This window comes from Homarus americanus, unplaced genomic scaffold (assembly GCF_018991925.1).
Source record: "Homarus americanus isolate GMGI-L3 unplaced genomic scaffold, GMGI_Hamer_2.0 scaffold26351, whole genome shotgun sequence".
In the NCBI taxonomy this organism is placed as follows: Eukaryota; Metazoa; Arthropoda; class Malacostraca; order Decapoda; family Nephropidae; genus Homarus; species Homarus americanus.
Window position 1 is genome coordinate 3,183,305 of NW_024724368.1, and position 16,974 is coordinate 3,200,278.

Sequence of the window (16,974 nt, forward strand, 5' to 3'; positions counted from 1 at the left end):
ATTTACTGGATGTAGGTTAGATGGTAGTGAAGCGTGTTGTGTAGTATGTTAAGGTGTAGGCTGGATGTAGTAGGCTAGGTGAAGACTAGGTGTGTAGGCTAGGTGCAGACTGTGTAGGCTAGGGTAGACTGGGTAGGTACAGGGCGCAGACTGGGTGTAGTAGGCGAGGTGTAGACTGGGTGTAGTAGGCTAGGGTGTAGACTGGGTGTAGTAGGCTAGGGTGTGACTGGCAGGCCAGACTGGGTGTAGGTAGGGTGTAGACTGGGTGTGGGTGGGCACTGTAGGCCAGGCGCAGACTGGAGCAGGCGAGGGTGACTGGTAGGCTGGGTGTAGGTAGGTAGGGCTAGTGCAGACTGGGTGTAGTAGGCTAGGTGTAGACTGTGGTAGCTGGGTAGGTAGGCAGACTGGGTAGTGGTGCAGTAGACTGGGTAGGTAGGAGAGACTGGGGCAGAGACTGGGTGTAGTAGGCTAGGGCGTAGACTGGTGTAGCAGGCGAGGGTGAGACTGGGTGGTAGGCTGGGTGTAGGTAGGGTGTAGTAGGCTGAGGGCGTAGACTGGTGGTAGGCTAGGGGTGTAGACTGGGTGTGGTAGGCTGGGTGTAGGTAGGGGTGGGGCAGGCTAGGTGTAGACTGTAGGCTGGGTGGTGTAGGCAGACTGGGTGTAGTAGGCTAGGTGTAGACTGGGTGTAGGTGGGGTGTAGACTGGGTGTAGTAGGCAAGACTGGGTGTAGAAAATAGGGGTGTAGACTTGGTGTAGTAGGCTAGGGTGTAGACTGGGGTGTAGGTAGGGTGTAGACTGGGTGTAGAAGGCTAGGGTGTAGACTGGGTGTAGAGTTAGGTGTAGACTGGGTGTAGTAGGTAGGTGTAGACTGGGTGTAGGTAGGGTGTCATCCACGTCCACCACTATTAACGTTCACAGGCCACAACCCATCCGACCCTTTGAGGTAAAAACGTTCACGCAGGTACATGATTAACGCACACAGTGTACGTGGTCATGTGCGTAATATTTTTATATGGTGTGCAACGAGTATATTCTTTTGGTGTGTGTGTGTGTGTGTGTTAGCGGGTGCTGTAAGGACATGTATTCTCTATTCTGTTCCACTTAAATACATATATATGTATTATGAAACTAAGTACCGTACGTATTATGAAACACTAAACTGCGTACGCATTATGAAACACTAAGTACCGTACGTATCATGAAACACTAAGTACCGTACGTATCATGAAACACTAAGTACCGTACGTAAGCATAAGTGTTAAGGTAATTATAAGCACACATGATACGTAACTAAACCATGTGTCACTTGAGGGGAAAATACTTTGCATGTGTCCGTGATGTCAGCGTGTGGTGGTGGTGGCGGCGGTGGTGTTTTGACTGGTGTGGTGGTATAGTGCTGATGTGTGAAGGTCGCCAGGCACTAGTAAACCTTGGCATGTGGGGAGGGGTGTGTGTGTGGGTAGGGGGGGGTGTTTGTGTGTGGGAGGTGTGAGTGTATGTGGGGAGGGGTTTGAGTAGTTTGTGGGAGGGGTGAGGTATGTGGGAGGGTTTGAGTGTATGTGGGGAGGGGGAGGTATATGGGAGGGGTTTGAGGTGGGGAAGGGTTTGAGTGTTAGGGGAGGGGTTTGAGTGTAGGGAGGTGTGAGTGTAGGGGAGGGGTTTGAGGTATGGGAGGGTTTGAGGTATGGGAGGGGTGGAGTGAGGGAGGTGAGGTATGTGAGTGTGAGTGGGGTATGGGAGGGGTGTGGAGGTATGGGAGGGTTTGAGGTTAGGGAGGGTTTTGAGGTATGTGGGAGGGGTTTGAGGTATGTGGGAGGGTTTGGAGTGTATGTGGGAGGGCTTTGGAGTGCATGTGGGAGGGTGAGTGTTTGTGTGTGTGGTAGTTAATTTTCAGATAGATTAGATAAGAATGTTTACACTCTCAAGTTTCTCTCTTTTTCTGCCAATACATCATGCAGGGATAGCAACTGCTTATGTGTTCACTCTTAAAAATGATAAATAACTGTTAGGTCAGTGTTGTTTTGCGCACGAAGACGAAAATAAATGATTAAATAAAATTTGCAGATGTAAAACAAAGATCTTTGTTGTTGTTGTTTCTTAAGGTTATATTTAGTTGTTTAAGCTTATGGAGAATTATTAAGGCCAAGCTGAAGGTGTGGGCGTAGAATGGCGTCAAGTTGTGATGTGTCAAGCTGAGAGAGTGGGCGTCAAACTGGGTGTAAGGTCAAGTTGAGGTAAGGCTGTTGGGTGTGGGCGTAGAGGGTGCTGTTGTGGGTTGTAGAGTGGATGTCAAGCTGAGGGTGTGGGTATAGAGGGCGTTAGGCTGGTGGTCTGTGTCAAGCTGGGTGTGGGGCGGTAAGTTGTGGGTGTCGAGCTGGGGGTGGGGTGGCATTGTGGGCGCCGTTGGGGTGGTGTAGTGGGGCGTGGTGAAGTACTCCCGCGAAAGGACCACCATGACAGCACTTCCGGTCTTCCCCCACGAGACCCCTTCCGAGGCGCCAAGGAGTCAGGTCTCCCTCACCCTTAACCTCTCCCCCCAACAGCCAGATCTCTCCCCACCCTTAACCTCCCCCAACAGCCAGGTCTCTACCACCCCAACTCCCCCAACAGCCAGAGAGATCTCTCCCCACCATTAACCTCCCCAACAGCCAGGTCTCTCCCCACCCTTAACCTCCCCCCAACAGTCAGGTCTCTCCCCACCCCTTAACCTCCCCCAACAGCCAGATCTCTCCCACCATTAACCTCCTCCCCAACAGCCAGGTCTTCCCACCCTTAACTCCTCCCCCCCAACAGCCAGATTCTCCTCACCATTAACCTCCCTAACAGCTGGTGGTCTCTCCCCACCCTTAACCTCCCCAACAGTCAGGTCTCTCCCCACCCTTAACCTCCCCCAACAGCCAGATCTTCCCCACCATTAACCTCCCAACAGCCAGGTCTCTCCCCACCCTTAACCTCCCCCAACAGCCAGGTCTCTCCCCACCCTTAATCCTCCCCAACAGCCAGGTCTCCCTTCCACCCCAACCTCCCCCAACAGCCAGGTCTCTCCCCACCCTTAACCTCCCCCCAACAGCCAGAGATCTCCCCACCATTAACTCCCCAACAGCCAGGTCTCCCCACCCTAACCTCCCCCAACAGCCAGGTCTCTCCCCACCCTTAACCTCCCCCCCACAGCCAGGCCTCTCCCCACCCTTAACCTCTCCCCAACAGCCAGGTCTCCCCACCCTTAACCTCCCCCAACAGTCAGGTCTCCCACCCTTAACCTCCCCAACAGCCAGATCTCTCTCCCCACCCTTAACCCTCCCAACAGTCAGGTCTCTCCCCACCCTTAACCTCCCAACAGCTGATCTCTCCCCACCCTTAACCTCCCAACAGCCAGGTCTTCCCCACCTCTTAACTCCTCCCCCAACAGCCAGGTCTTCCCACCCTTAACCTCCCCCCAACAGCTGTAGGTCTCTCCTCACCCTAACTCCTCCCCAACAGCGCCAGGTCTCCCCACCCTTAATCCCTCCTCCCCCAACAGCCAGGTCTCCCCACCCTTAACCTCCCCCAACAGCCAGGTCTCCTCACCCTTAACCTCCCCAACAGCCAGGTCTCCTCCCCACCCTGAAATCTCCTCCCCAACAGCCTGGTCTTCCCACCCTTAACCTCCCCAACAGCCAGGTCTCCCACCCTTAACCTCCCAACAGCCGAGATCTCTCCCACCCTAACCTCCCCCAACAGCCAGGTCTCCCCACCCTTAACCTCCCCCCCAACAGCCTGGTCTCCCCACCCTTAACCTCCCCCCAACAGCCAGGTCTTCCCCACCCTAAACCTCCCCCCCAACAGCCAGGTTCTCCCCACCTTAACTTCCCCCAACAGCCAGGTCTCCCCACCTCTTAACCTCCCCAACAGCCTGGTCTCTCTCACCCTTAACCTCCCCCAACAGTCAGGTCTCTCCCCATTACAAGACTTTAAATAGTGGTACGTATTATTCTTGTTTACACGGTGAATTGTTCTATGTTATTGCCTGTTACCTGCTGTTGCCTGTTACCTGGTGTTGCCTGTTACCTGGTGTTACTTGTTACCGTCACGTAGATCTCTTGTTACTTGAAGGGCTGAGTGCGTCACATGGGTAGCAGTGTCTTCCCTGCGGAGGTCACTGGTCCGTATATATTAACGCTGGTGTATGGATCTGTCGTCGAGATGAGAGGGACAGGTAGGTCATGCTTCTACCTGTTGTCAATTAGGTTAGGAGGTGATTAGTGAGGGCAGGGAGGGAGGGGAGGGGAGGTAGGGGGGGGGGTCTCCTGTCGCCATGGTGCCGTGATGACTAAGAGACATTGACGTGTCCTCTTCGATTACAGGTAACATTGTTCACCTTGACCCACCCACCATCCCCACCCTCTACCACCCCCACCACCACACCCACCATCCTTAACCCCCCACCACCACACCCACCATCCCAACCACCCCCACCACCACACACCCACCATCCTTAACCCCCACCACCACACCCACCATCCTTAACCACCCCAACCACCACACCCACCATCCCCAACCCCCCCCCCACCACCACACCCACCACCATCCCAACCCCCCACCACCACACCCACCATCCTTAACCCCCCACCACCACACCCACCATCCCAACCCCCCCACCACCACACCCACCATCCTTAACCCCCCACCATCCTTAACCCCCCCACCACCACACCCACCATCCTAACCCCCACCACCACACCTGCCTATCTCTGACCCCCCACCGCCACCGTATCCGCCATGTGAGGGGTGGGGATGGGTGAGGGGCGTGAGGGGGATAAAGGTTTGTAAGAAACTACTGTCCTTTCCTCCTCCTCTCCCCTCCTTCTCTCCCTCTCCCCTCCTTCTCTCCCTCTCCCCTCCTCTCCCCTCCTCCTCCGTACGGCAGCCGGCGACACATAATGAGGGCTGTAGGGACGCTCGGGATGGTATAATCAGGACAGGGCAGGGTGCAATATATTAGTCTCTTATTAAACATTGGGGCCAAATATGAGGTCTATTGGGGAGTCGTTTGTTGTTGTTGCCAGTCGTTTGTTATTGGGAGTGGACTTTCGAGTGATTTTTTTTAACATGAAATAAAATGTGAAAGCCGAAGCAATTTTGTTTTTAAAATTCTCAACAAAATATACCTGGTCTTAACTGGGAGATTACTGGGATTACTGGTGGGTGTACTGGTGATCCCGGTAATTGTGGAGTTACTGGTATTTTTGGATGGTGGGCAAACGGCTTCTCTCGACACCGGAGCAATGGGTCTAACTTCGGCCAGAAATTCCATTGTATATCTGTGGTGAATCTCTCTCTCTCTCTCTCTCTCTCTCTCTCTCTCTCTCGTTGTTTACTCTGTGGGAATTTATCTTCTTCTATTTCTTCCTCATTCTTTTTTCAGCTTCTTGCTCTTCCTCTTCAAACATAGGTTGGATGGATATATGAGTGACAGGGGTTGGGTGTAAACGGTATTGCCCAGTATGATTCAATAGACCCTCTGCAGTTTCTTCCATTCTTACGTTCTTACTTCTTTCATATTTGTTTTTTTTCTGTTTTTTCTTTCTTTTCCTCATTTCTTCATCATCTTTGTTATCTTACTTCTTTCATATTTTTGTTTTGTTTTTTCTTTCCTTTCCTTATTTCTTCATCATCTTTGTTATTATTACTACTTCTACTATTTACAGGTATTTCCCCTAAAAGGTCGTGACCTCAGGTGATTGTACAGTAAACTAAAACAGTATATCCGCCGCCACGTCCAACAATGAAACGCTATCAGCACAATAAGGCCGGCCAACACCCTCCCTCACTCACCCCTCTGCCCTGTCCCTACTTCCGCTCGTTTTGTTTTTGCCCCGGAAGTGCCTGACGAAGGTGAGAGAGAGGGGGGGAGGAGGAGGAGGAGGGGGTGGTGACAATGGTTCCTCTGCCGACTCTGTGGAATTAAGGTCGCATTTTCCCATTAATTTGTTGGGACTTTCTACCATACCGGAACCACATCTCGGCACAGATAGATAGATGTCTTTGTTTATATTGTCCCGTTTTGTGTTGGTGGTACGCTCGCTGGTGGTATAGAGAGGGCGAGTAACGGGGAGTATTTATATATTATACTTGATGTTTACTGCCTTGACTGTGTTATGAAAATTTGATATGTTAAGTGTTATGTTATTATGACAGATGGCAAGAACGACATACATACAGACATACCGGGTACATACATACATACATACATACATACATGCATACTGATATTGCGTAGTTACTCTATATAAATTACCGTAGTTTGGCGTGATTTGCGGGATGTGGCCAGGTTGTGGCACCATACAGTGTACTTGTCAGGCGTGAGTGGCTATGCGTCTCACTACACCAGCGATATATCTCCTGTGGTACGTTGTAATGCGGTGGGTCTTGACACATTTATCTAGCAGGTGGACCAATGTAGCTATCTGGGGGCTGGCTACTCCTTGTTGGCTATACTAGGGACACTATGCCAACTGTTGTGTGTGTCTGTGTCTTTACCCACGACTAGGGATAACATATACCTGTATGGTGGCTTAGATAACTGATGAAGAAAGATAATTTTACAACTATGATACAATATTCTTGGGGAGGTTAGGTTTGGGTTAGGTTAGGTCAGGTCAGGTCAGGTCCTATTTATCTCTGATGTTCACTACCTCTGCTAGTGGCTATTATTCTGGTACTCTGGGGGGGGATCACCTTGTTATGAGACCAATACCCCGTGGTATAACTAGTAATCTGGATCATAACTAGTACCCCAGGGCATAACCAGTATCCAGAGGCATGACCATTGACCAGTATCCTGGGGCATCACTAGTACTCTGGGGCATCACTAGTACTCTGGGGCATCACTAGTACTCTGGAGCTTCACTAGTACTCTGGAGCATCACTAGTACTCTGGAGCTTCACTAGTACTCTGGGGCATCACTAGTACTCTGGAGCTTCACTAGTACTCTGGGACATCACTAGTACTCTGGGGCTTCACTAGTACTCTGGGGCATCACTAGTACACCCCGAAACATGACCTAGTTAGTGACCCTGTAGTAAGAGTTCTTGAGGAGGTGTGACACGGTGTTATGTTACGAGGTCTGGTAGGAAGAAGAGGAAGCACCACCCACAGTATATGACAGAGCACGGCCCTCACACCTGGGTCCTCCGTGTTGGAATGTCATCACAATATTTAGAAAATGTTTTTGGTGGCGGGAATATATTGTAGTTGTGTAAGAGTTTGTTGTTGTTATTTTTGCATATTTTTAACATATTTTTTCAAGAGTATTATTATTTTTTCATTTTTTATTGTAGATTTTTTCTTTTTTTTTCTATTGTTTTTATTACTTGTATTTTTCTTCAAGAGTTTTTTTTGGCAATTTTTTTATTATTAAATATTTCCTCAAGTTGAGTAATAATAGGTATTTTGAACCTGGGGTTATTTTACATTATTTCTGTACTAAATCTAAATAAAATCAGTATTATAGATAAAGTTAATACATCTTAGATTTATTAAAGTTTTGGTTAGATTAGTTTTTTTATTATTTACTAGTTTACCTGTGTCAGTACCTGTGTTATTTTAATCGTGTTTATTTTCACTGTTGTTGTTTGTTTTTTTTTAGTTTATGTTAAGGCTAGACTAGTTGAGGTTAGGTTAGGGTTACATTATATTTGGTTAGGATTAGGTTAGAATAGGTTTGGGTTAGGTTAGATTACGTTAGGGTTGAGTCTGATCCTGACACTGAATGCTTTTTAATTCTTTTAGACTAAATATTTTTTGAGTAAGGAGCCAGGTCGTGGGGGGTGAGGTGCGGGAGAAGGGGGCAGCCAGGTCATGGAGAAGTTGAGGGGTGGGGGCACCAGGTCGTGGAGAGGGGTGAGGGGTGGGAGGCAGCCAGGTCGTGGAGGGGGATGGGGGGGAAGCCAGCTCGTGATGGAGGGTGAGGTGGGGGGGAGCAGGAGGAAGTCAAGAGTCTCCACAAACACACCTTCCTCCTACTCATTAGTTATCAGCTGTGTGTGTGTGTGACCAGCGGCCCATCCATCACCTTCTGCTACTCCTCCTCTCCCATTATCTTCTTTCCCTTCCATTTCTTCTTTCTCTTCTCCCCTTTCTTGTACCCTCTCTTCCGCTATGTCTTCCGTATATATTTTTTAGTAATCTCTCTCTCTCTCTCTCTCTCTCTCTCTCTCTCTCTCTCTCTCTCTCGTCTTCTCCTGTCGTCTGCTATTGGTGGTGAGGGGAGTGGATTGTGTTGTCATAGGGAATGGGTCGTGTGTGTGTGTGTGTGTGTGTGTGAGGAAGGACCAGAATGTTTTTGCCAGGCGTCGCATAGGTAGCTTCTCACCACTCACCACCACTCACTACACCTCCCACCTTCACCTCACCCCTGCACCACTCGCCTCCCCACCACTCACCCTACACCCTCTCAGCCCACCTTATTACCTCTTTTTTCTCCCATCTTTACTCTCTCTCTCTCCTCTCTCTCTCTCTCTCTCTCTCTCTCTCTCTCTCTGTAAGAAAAGACGAGGTTTTTGTTTTACATCTCTAGTTGGTTAGGTTAGGTTAGGTTATATGAGACACAGATCTTCCTATATAACGAGGTTAGGTAAGGTTATACGAGACACAGAGATCCTGTATAACGAGGTAGTTCATCAGCATCAAGGCGTGTGTCGAGGCGTGTGTCGAGGCGTGTTTCCCCTGGATGGTCGTAGCAGTGGTAGCGAGGAGCAGCTGCGGCACGTGGCACCCAGCAGCTGTAGCGACCACACGGCTTCCGGTGCCACATGCTGAGTGCCACCCCCACCCACCACCCACTATACAGTACACACCCACCCACCCACCCACCCACCCACCCACGCCCAGCCCAACCACACACCTGGTAATACACACCTGTCCTTATACCTGTAAGACAAAACACGTGTATAGAAAATCTGATCTTGATGTTAATATGTACATAACCTGTGGGAGATTGTTTTCTAAAAGGGGGAAGGTGTGGTAGAGGTGCTTGGTGGGTGTGGTAGAGGGGTGTGGCGGGTGTGGTAGAGCCACATGTGAGCCACCACCACGGGGGAGAAGAATGGTAGGGCCATCTGGAGGATCTCGGGGCCTTGTACCTCACCGCTGCGCCTTCCTGCCTCATGGTGAAAACTTACAGGAGTCCGGTGTTTGTGTGTGTGTTGGGTTAGGTTAGGTTTGCATTAGGTTAGGTTAGCGTAAGGTTAGGTTAGGTTTGCCTTAGGTTAGGTTAGCGTAAGGTTAGGTTAGGTTACATTAGCGTCAAGTTAGATTACGTAAGTTAAGTTTGCATTAGGTTAAGTTAATTCTAATTTTGTTAGGTTAGGTCACGTTAAGTTAGGTTAGTTTAGTTCTAATTTTGTTTTAGTTTACTGATGAAAGAACATATTTTATATTTTAAGAAAGTCCAAAGACTCTTTAAGGATTTTTATTTTCTTATATTCAGATACAAGAGGAAAATATACATGAGCATCACTAGACTCACAACACAGTACTTCAACCCGTAGCTCAAGTTTAATCTCTGTTGAGTAGGTTAATCCACTCCCCCCTTCTCCATACAGATTTACTCCTTAGAATATGTTTGATCCACTCGCGGTAACTGTGGTGGTGGGGGGGGGGGTTGTTGTGGTGGTGGTAGTAGTAGTAAGGTAGTAGGTAGTAAGGTAGTAGTAGTAGTAATGGTGTTGGTAGTTGTAGTGGGGATGGCGGGAAGATTAGCAGTAGTAGTAGTGATGATGGGAGATGGTGGTGGTAGTTTTAGTAATGGTAGTGGTGGTTGTAGTTGCAGTAATGGTACCGTAGTGGCTATAGTTCTAGTAATGGGTATGGTAGTAGTGATGGTGGGGATGGTGGTAGCAATAGTGGTGGTGGTGGTCACGGGAGAAGCTTCTGTTACCCCCATCGTCGATAAGAAAGACTGGGGCAGACTGTGTACGTTAAACTATTCTCAAGTATCGACCTAACCTTATTTTTCCATATTTAATAATAATTTTAGAAATTTTATAATACATTTTGTTTTTGCACTGTGTGTGGGGGGGAGGTTGAAGAGATCCTGCTTAGCGAACGTAAATGCGCTTAAATATTCGACCTCCTTAAGCTGCCTTCCTGTATAAGAAAATTTAAAAGCCACTTGAAGGCGAAGGAGAGGAGTGTCCAAAGGGAGGGAGGGAGGGAAGGAAGGGAGAGAGAGGGGCAGGGAGGGAGATGTTTTCACCCTGGTTGCCTCCACTTCTGCTACTGTTAACTTGCTGTACGTGGGTATCTAACTTTCTAGTTGGGGAGTGCCGGCGGTCGAGGGCAGTGCCGGTCACATGGTCCCAAACGGGTCATCAGGACAATAGGATCTGCGGTCAGGAAAAAGAAATAAATTGTGGTTTGGAGGTGACACCAAACCACGTGGTAAAGCTTCCCTTTAAAGTGTGACGCCACAGGGTTACTACCGAACTAACCTCTGGTCCTGGTAGCAAGAGGCACCCAGTCAGTAGAAGCCAGTCAGTCAGAGACATCCAGTCAGAGGAATCCTGTCAAAACAATTAAGAGTCAGCCAGTTTACAGCAAGCAGATCAACAACCTTCAACTTATGTAACAAAGTACAAGTGTGAAATGATATCCGGCAGCAGATGATGGTGATGGCCGCACGAGCCTCCTCTGAGTGTAGTAGTGGCTGTTCCTCTCACTGTTTATGTCTGTTCATCAGTCTTTCCACAACTTAAGGCAGACTAAACTATTATAGATTATGACTACATTGTGTTAGGTTCAATAACTCATAGCTAAAGATCCGGTTTTGATAATTGCTAGTTTATAAATGGGATACAACAAAGCAATGCTGTTCTCGGGGTGTTAGGGAGGGCTATAACGGGTGTTGTGTTCATATAATACACAAAGGCTGCGTGGTGAGTTGAACTGTGTGGTGGTGGCGGCTACACTAGCATCTATGTGTGTGACCAAGGCCTGACCACTCACCCACCATCACCTTGGGAACATATCATTTTGAAGATACGCTTGTTGAAGAGCTGGTTAATATTCTTACGTAAGGTGTCTCCAAGGTGAGTAGCTGGGTCCTATTTTACTTTGAAACCTGAAATTTTGTCTTGTCTCTCACTGCCTTTGCTTCTCCCCAGAAATTGAAGTAACTAGTGTTTATTGATGTATTTTTCCCTCAGTCTTTCCAATTATAACTACCCTGTCAACAGATCTTTGGGTAGTTACCGTAGTTTGGTATAAATCTTTGACGGTGTTGGTTAAGCCGGAAGCTGGTAATGTGTAGGGAGGGTCGTTTAAGACATCCTGAGCAGCTTAATGTAAATGTTTGTAAACTTTGGACCAGTCATGACGGATGTGGTATTTTTGTCCCCTTTTTTGTATAATTTATCATTGCACTGAAGTTGTTTGTCATACATTATTCACGTTAAGGTAAGTCACTTCTGTCCTGTTCCACTTACTATCGTTGTATGTGAGGAGTATGGGAGAGGGGGAACAGAGGGTGGGAGAGAAGGAAGTGAGGGTGGAAAAGGAGGAACAGAGGATGGAAGAAGAGGAGGAATGGAGAGTAGATGAGGGGAAGAACAAGGAGGAAGGGAGGGGGGAAGAGGAGGAGGGGGGAAGGGAGGAAGGGGGAAGGGAGGAAGGAAGTATGGTCGACCTGCCGCTACTCACGCGCACATCTTGAGGACGAGACAGCACGTGCCTCCCCTCCCCTTCTTCCCCTCCTCTCCCCTCCCCTTCTTCCCCTCCTCTCCCCTCCCCTTCTTCCCCTCCTCTCCCCTCCCCTCATTCGGATTCATGACCTTGACTTCGCCTTTATCTTCTTCATTGTTGTTATAATATCCAATGAAGAACCACCTCCCCCCTCCCTCCCCCCCCTCCCTCCCCCGCCACCACGTGAAGGAGATGATGTCGCAAGGTGGATTATTCATGACGTCAGAAGTAATCACTATTATACACAGGTGCCTGGAGGTAAAGGTCACGCCAGGTAACCAATGAAATCTGTCACGGGAACATTAGGTGGGGACATGGTGTGGAGACTCAGACCAGTGGAGTATGGAGGGGGGAAGCTCGTGATATCCTCTTGGTCTTGTGTCATTCGGAAATACCATAAGGGATTTTTATTTTATTTATTTTTTTATTTTTTTTTTATTTTTTTTTTAAGAATTTTTTTTCCTGTGACGTGAAATTGTAACTATTATATATCGTAAAATGAATGGCGGTATCGTTCTTGTCCTTCGAGTATGCTGTATCCATCGCCGTTGGTACTGTATTAGATATAAGTAGAGTTTATATGATAGGTTTGTTTGGATTATATTAACTAGAGGTAACTCGAGGATATATCGTGTGTTCGAGTGAAATTTAAAACATGAAGGAATGATTTTGTTTATTAATATGCGTATGTGTTGCCCCTGTCCACAATATGACCACAAACTTCCGTTCCTCCGAGATTTACAGACAATTCGAAGTGTCTAGCAGAGAACCCCCTCAAAATTGAAGGTTTATTTACATTCTTCCATTACTGTTTTAAAAATTATTACAGTATTCATATTTTTTCAGCAGGTTTTGGACTTTGGAATTTTTGCAGCTTGATACACTTTAGTACCTCCAGAATGTCCATAGAATATAAATAATTGAGGGAAAGTAGTGCGGAAGGGAGGAGACGGGATAGTGAGGGAAGGGAGGGAGGAAGGAAGGAAGGGGAGGGGGGGAGGTAGCGGAACAGACTAGTGGGAGGAGGAATCCGCTTTATAATCACACAGCAGCCAGCACTACTTTGTCACCCCGGTGTTCGACCTTTCCTTGTCTCCCTCTACCTAACCCTCCCTGTCTGTCTCTTTCGCCCTATATCTTTCTTCCTACCCTCACACCCCCAACCTGCCTCCCTCACCCTGCCTGCAACTCCCTCTCTTCTTTCCTCCCTTATCCTCACTCTCTCTTACCCTCCCTGCCTGTCTCCCTCACCCTGTCTCCATGCCTCCCTCACCCCCCCCTCCCTCCCTCCTTCCCTCACCCTGCTTTCCCCTCCCTGTTTTTATTTATTGATGAACTAATGTAGTCCCCAACCTCGCCATTACACCTTGAAAGGCCTTAGTTGTTGAAAGAGGTGTAAACAACCGTTACAACGCCAATGCTCACCTGTTGAACCACGTGGGCCGTGTATGTGTCATGGGCAGGGGTATGTGTGTCGTGGGCCGGGTGTATGTGTGTCGTGGGCAGGGGTATGTGTGTCGTGGGCAGGGGGTATGTGTGTCGTGGGCAGAGTATGTGTGTCGTGGGCGAACATGTGGCCTGTCGTGGGCAGGGAATTGTGTATTGTCGTGGGCGGTGTATGTCGTGGGCGAGTGTGTGTCTCGTGGGCGGGTATGTGTGTGTCATGGGCGGGGTATGTGTGTCGTGGGCGGTGTATGTGTGTCGTGGGCGGGGTATGTGTGTCGTGGGCGGGGTATGTGTGTGTCGTGGGCGGTGTGGCATATTGTGGCCGTGGGCGTGGTGTATGTGTGTGTCGTGGGCGGTGTGTGTGTGTACGTGGGCGGTGTATGTGTGTGTCGTGGGCGTGGTGTTATGTGTCTCGTGGGCGGGGGGTATGTGTGTCGTGGGAGGTGTTTGTTCCTTGTGGTTGGTGTGCAGTGTTGGTGTCTTACAGACTAGGCTGCAATCAGTCTACACCCACACTGCTTTCCACCACACTTCCCACCGGCCCACCACCAGCCCACCCACCAACCCACCACCAGCCCACCCACCAACCCACCCACACGTATACACACATTCTTCAAGTCATACTCACTACACCTAGCAGCAGGCCAGCAACGTGTTTTTACAGTGTAGGTAGAGTGTAAACAGTTTATGTGCTAGCGAGTAGAGATACTGGTGGGAAAGTTGTTGTGTTGGGCCTCTGTACTCCCACCTGACGAGTGAGTACAATCCATCTCTATGTGGGCATGGCGGGCGCCGATTGGTGCTTTTTTTTTTAACAACCTCCACCAATAAATATGAAGACTAATGATAGCTGTGACCAATCATCGAGCATATTTGAGGGTTTGTGGTATTTGGTTTAGGATTCATTGTTATCTGTGTGAGTTATCGTGTTGGCTAGTTCAGTTCTTTACACAGATGGGGTAAAAATACTCTCCCAGCGCCCGCAGAGGTCAGTGTCGTCCCAGGTGTCGAAGGAGGAGGTTGTCGCTATCAGCCGTGGTCCTTGTTGCCTGAGAGTCCTGACAATGTTAAGGAGATTCTTACATAGTTTAATCTTTAATATATTTTCTTACGTTGATGAAGTAGTATAATTATGAGCCTAGTTACGTGCTTAATGACCTTCGTTATCAAAGGGAAGTAATCAAACCCGCTTAAGATCTTAGTTAATGAGGTCCGTAAGGGGAGGAGGGGCTTTATGGGGTGTAAAGGCCTTTGGTGGATATTGTTTGTCTGAAGTGAGATTTAGGGGGTGGCTGGTGCAGGGCTACTGGGCCAGGATGATACCACCTCCTCCTCCTCCCCCTTTATCTTCCCCCCCCCTCTATCTTCCCCTCCTCTATCTTCCCCTCCTCTTCCTCCTCGCCCTCCTCCTCTCCCACCTACTCCACCAGGCAAGAATAGCACGAGGGTGTCAATACACTGTTGGGTGGGAGAAAAAACTCACCTCCCTTCTCTCCCTTATCTTCCCTCTCCCTCCTCCCCCTCCCTCCCTTCCTCCCTGTTTCTCTCTCACACACCTCTCTTCCTTACACCCCCTCCCCCTTACATTTCACCCTCATCTCTTTCTCTCCATCACCACCCTTTCTATCTCTCCCTCCTCCTCCTCCCTCACCACCGTGTTTCCCTTCCCCCCTCCCCTCCAGGTGTTACAGAGTTCAGACAGGTATAAATAGAGAGTATTTTTGCAATCATTATATAAAGGTGACCACACCCTCTCACCGTCCGTAGTCACCACACTGTATATAACTCTAGGTATAGACAAAGACACTGAGGCCGTTTATAGTATAGTGGTATAGTTAGGGGTTATATTAGTACTGTGGTGTGGTAGAGTTGTGTTGAGAGGTTCCACTGATTGATGTGTTGCGATGAGAACTTCAGATAAATAGTACGTGTTTATTTTAGGCTCGTTAGGTACCGTGTTTATTTTAGGCTCGTTAGGTACCGTGTTTATTTTAGGCTCGTTAGGTACCGTGTTTATTTTAGGCTCGTTAGGTACCGTGTTTATTTTAGGTTCGTTAGGTACCGTGTTTATTTTAGGCTCGTTAGGTACCGTGTTTATTTTAGGCTCGTTATGTACCGTGTTTATTTTAGGTTCGTTAGGTACCGTGTTTATTGATTATTAAGGTATTGTTGCGTTGTATTAGGTGGTAAATGTAAGTGTTAATTTGATGTAATATTTGATTCATTGCTAGAGTTATGGGTGTGAGAATGGTGAGGAGGTGAGGTGAGGGGAGGGTAGGTGGTGAGGAGGTGAGGGTAGGTGGTAAGGAGGTGAGGTGAGGGCAGGAGGTGAGGGGAGGAGGTGAGGGTAGGTGGTGAGGGGAGGTGAGGGTAGGTGGTGAGGAGGTAAACCAGGTAATGTTGACGGCGTTTGTGTTGCAGGATGGTGTGTGTGTTACTTCCCCGGGGAGCTACAAGGTGTGTGGGAGACTCAGGTGACCAGCGGGCAGGACTCCAGGCCCCCCATAACCTACCAGGAGATCACCATCCACACAGACATCATCGTCCAGTGGGGCTCCTGTCACGCTCGTATCGATAATTATATAATCCTCACAGACAGGTAAGTCTGGGTATTATTATCACCTTTAAGACACCTGAGTATTATAATTTGTGAATATATACATAACAGGAGTATAACCGATCCATGATAATTGGGTTTGATGGGTTTTGTATCCTGAAACGTTAGATGAATAAAGAAACTTAGCCCTTTCCTGTGTATCCATCCCATCCATTGTAATAGTAGTTGTTGATGTAGTGGTCTATGGGTTAAGTCATCTGTGCTGGAACAATGTCTCGTGTCTACAGGACGGGAAGCACGGTGTGTTTTCGGTGCATTCAGATGGACGTAGTGTCGCCCCAGGTGATGCAGGTGTGGTCGACGGGGATGCAGACGTGTTACCTGAGTGAGGAAGCTGCACTCCGCACCTGCCCCGCCTCCGCCGACGTCGCCAGCCGCCGCGCCGTCCAAACAATGCTCTATAGTGAGTCTTATTGAGTCTTATTAAGCGCCTGTTGGGTGGGTCAGGGAGGGAGGAGTATTAGTAACCCAGACATTATTATATTTTCACCTCACTCATTTGGACATGTAGGAGGGGCGTGTCTGTCGATGGAGTTCCTTATTTCTCTGTGAAGTTTTCAGTATTTTCCCACCTGTTTTTATGTTAAGAAATTAGGTCAAAGGTGCATATAGGTTAGCCTTTAACCATCTCTCAACATCATATATCAATTTATTTCTGTACGGTAAATTTAATGTAAAAAAAATATGTAGAAGTAATTAAAAGTATATAATAACTTTGTGAAGCTTTGTACATATATTTGAGTGTTATGATAAATAGGTAAGAATGTGGTACTAAGATTATTTCTGTGTTGCCTTACAGAGACCAAGACGGTGTGGGGGGAGAAGGAGGTAGGGACGGTGGAGTGTCCCTTCAACGGCACTACACCTTCACCTACCGTCGGGGCCCAGCCAGCAACGGGGTGGCTGCCGGCTCCTGTGACCAGCCTACCTCACAGTTCTCCAATTGTCCCTATGGCTTCGCTTATAACGTTATCTACCGTGACTGTTCCTTCCCTGCCCCCCAGCGTGAGTTCATGGCTACTCTTGGGTATTTGTAATGTTTTCATATTATGACAGGAGGTATAGCCAGTCTCGTAAGCCAGGAACCAGATTATAGAAAGCATAGTACAGTCATTTATTGAATGTTTATTTTATTCTATATTCTATAATGTTTTTTTATCACTGGACAACCACAGATAATTTTCTTTAC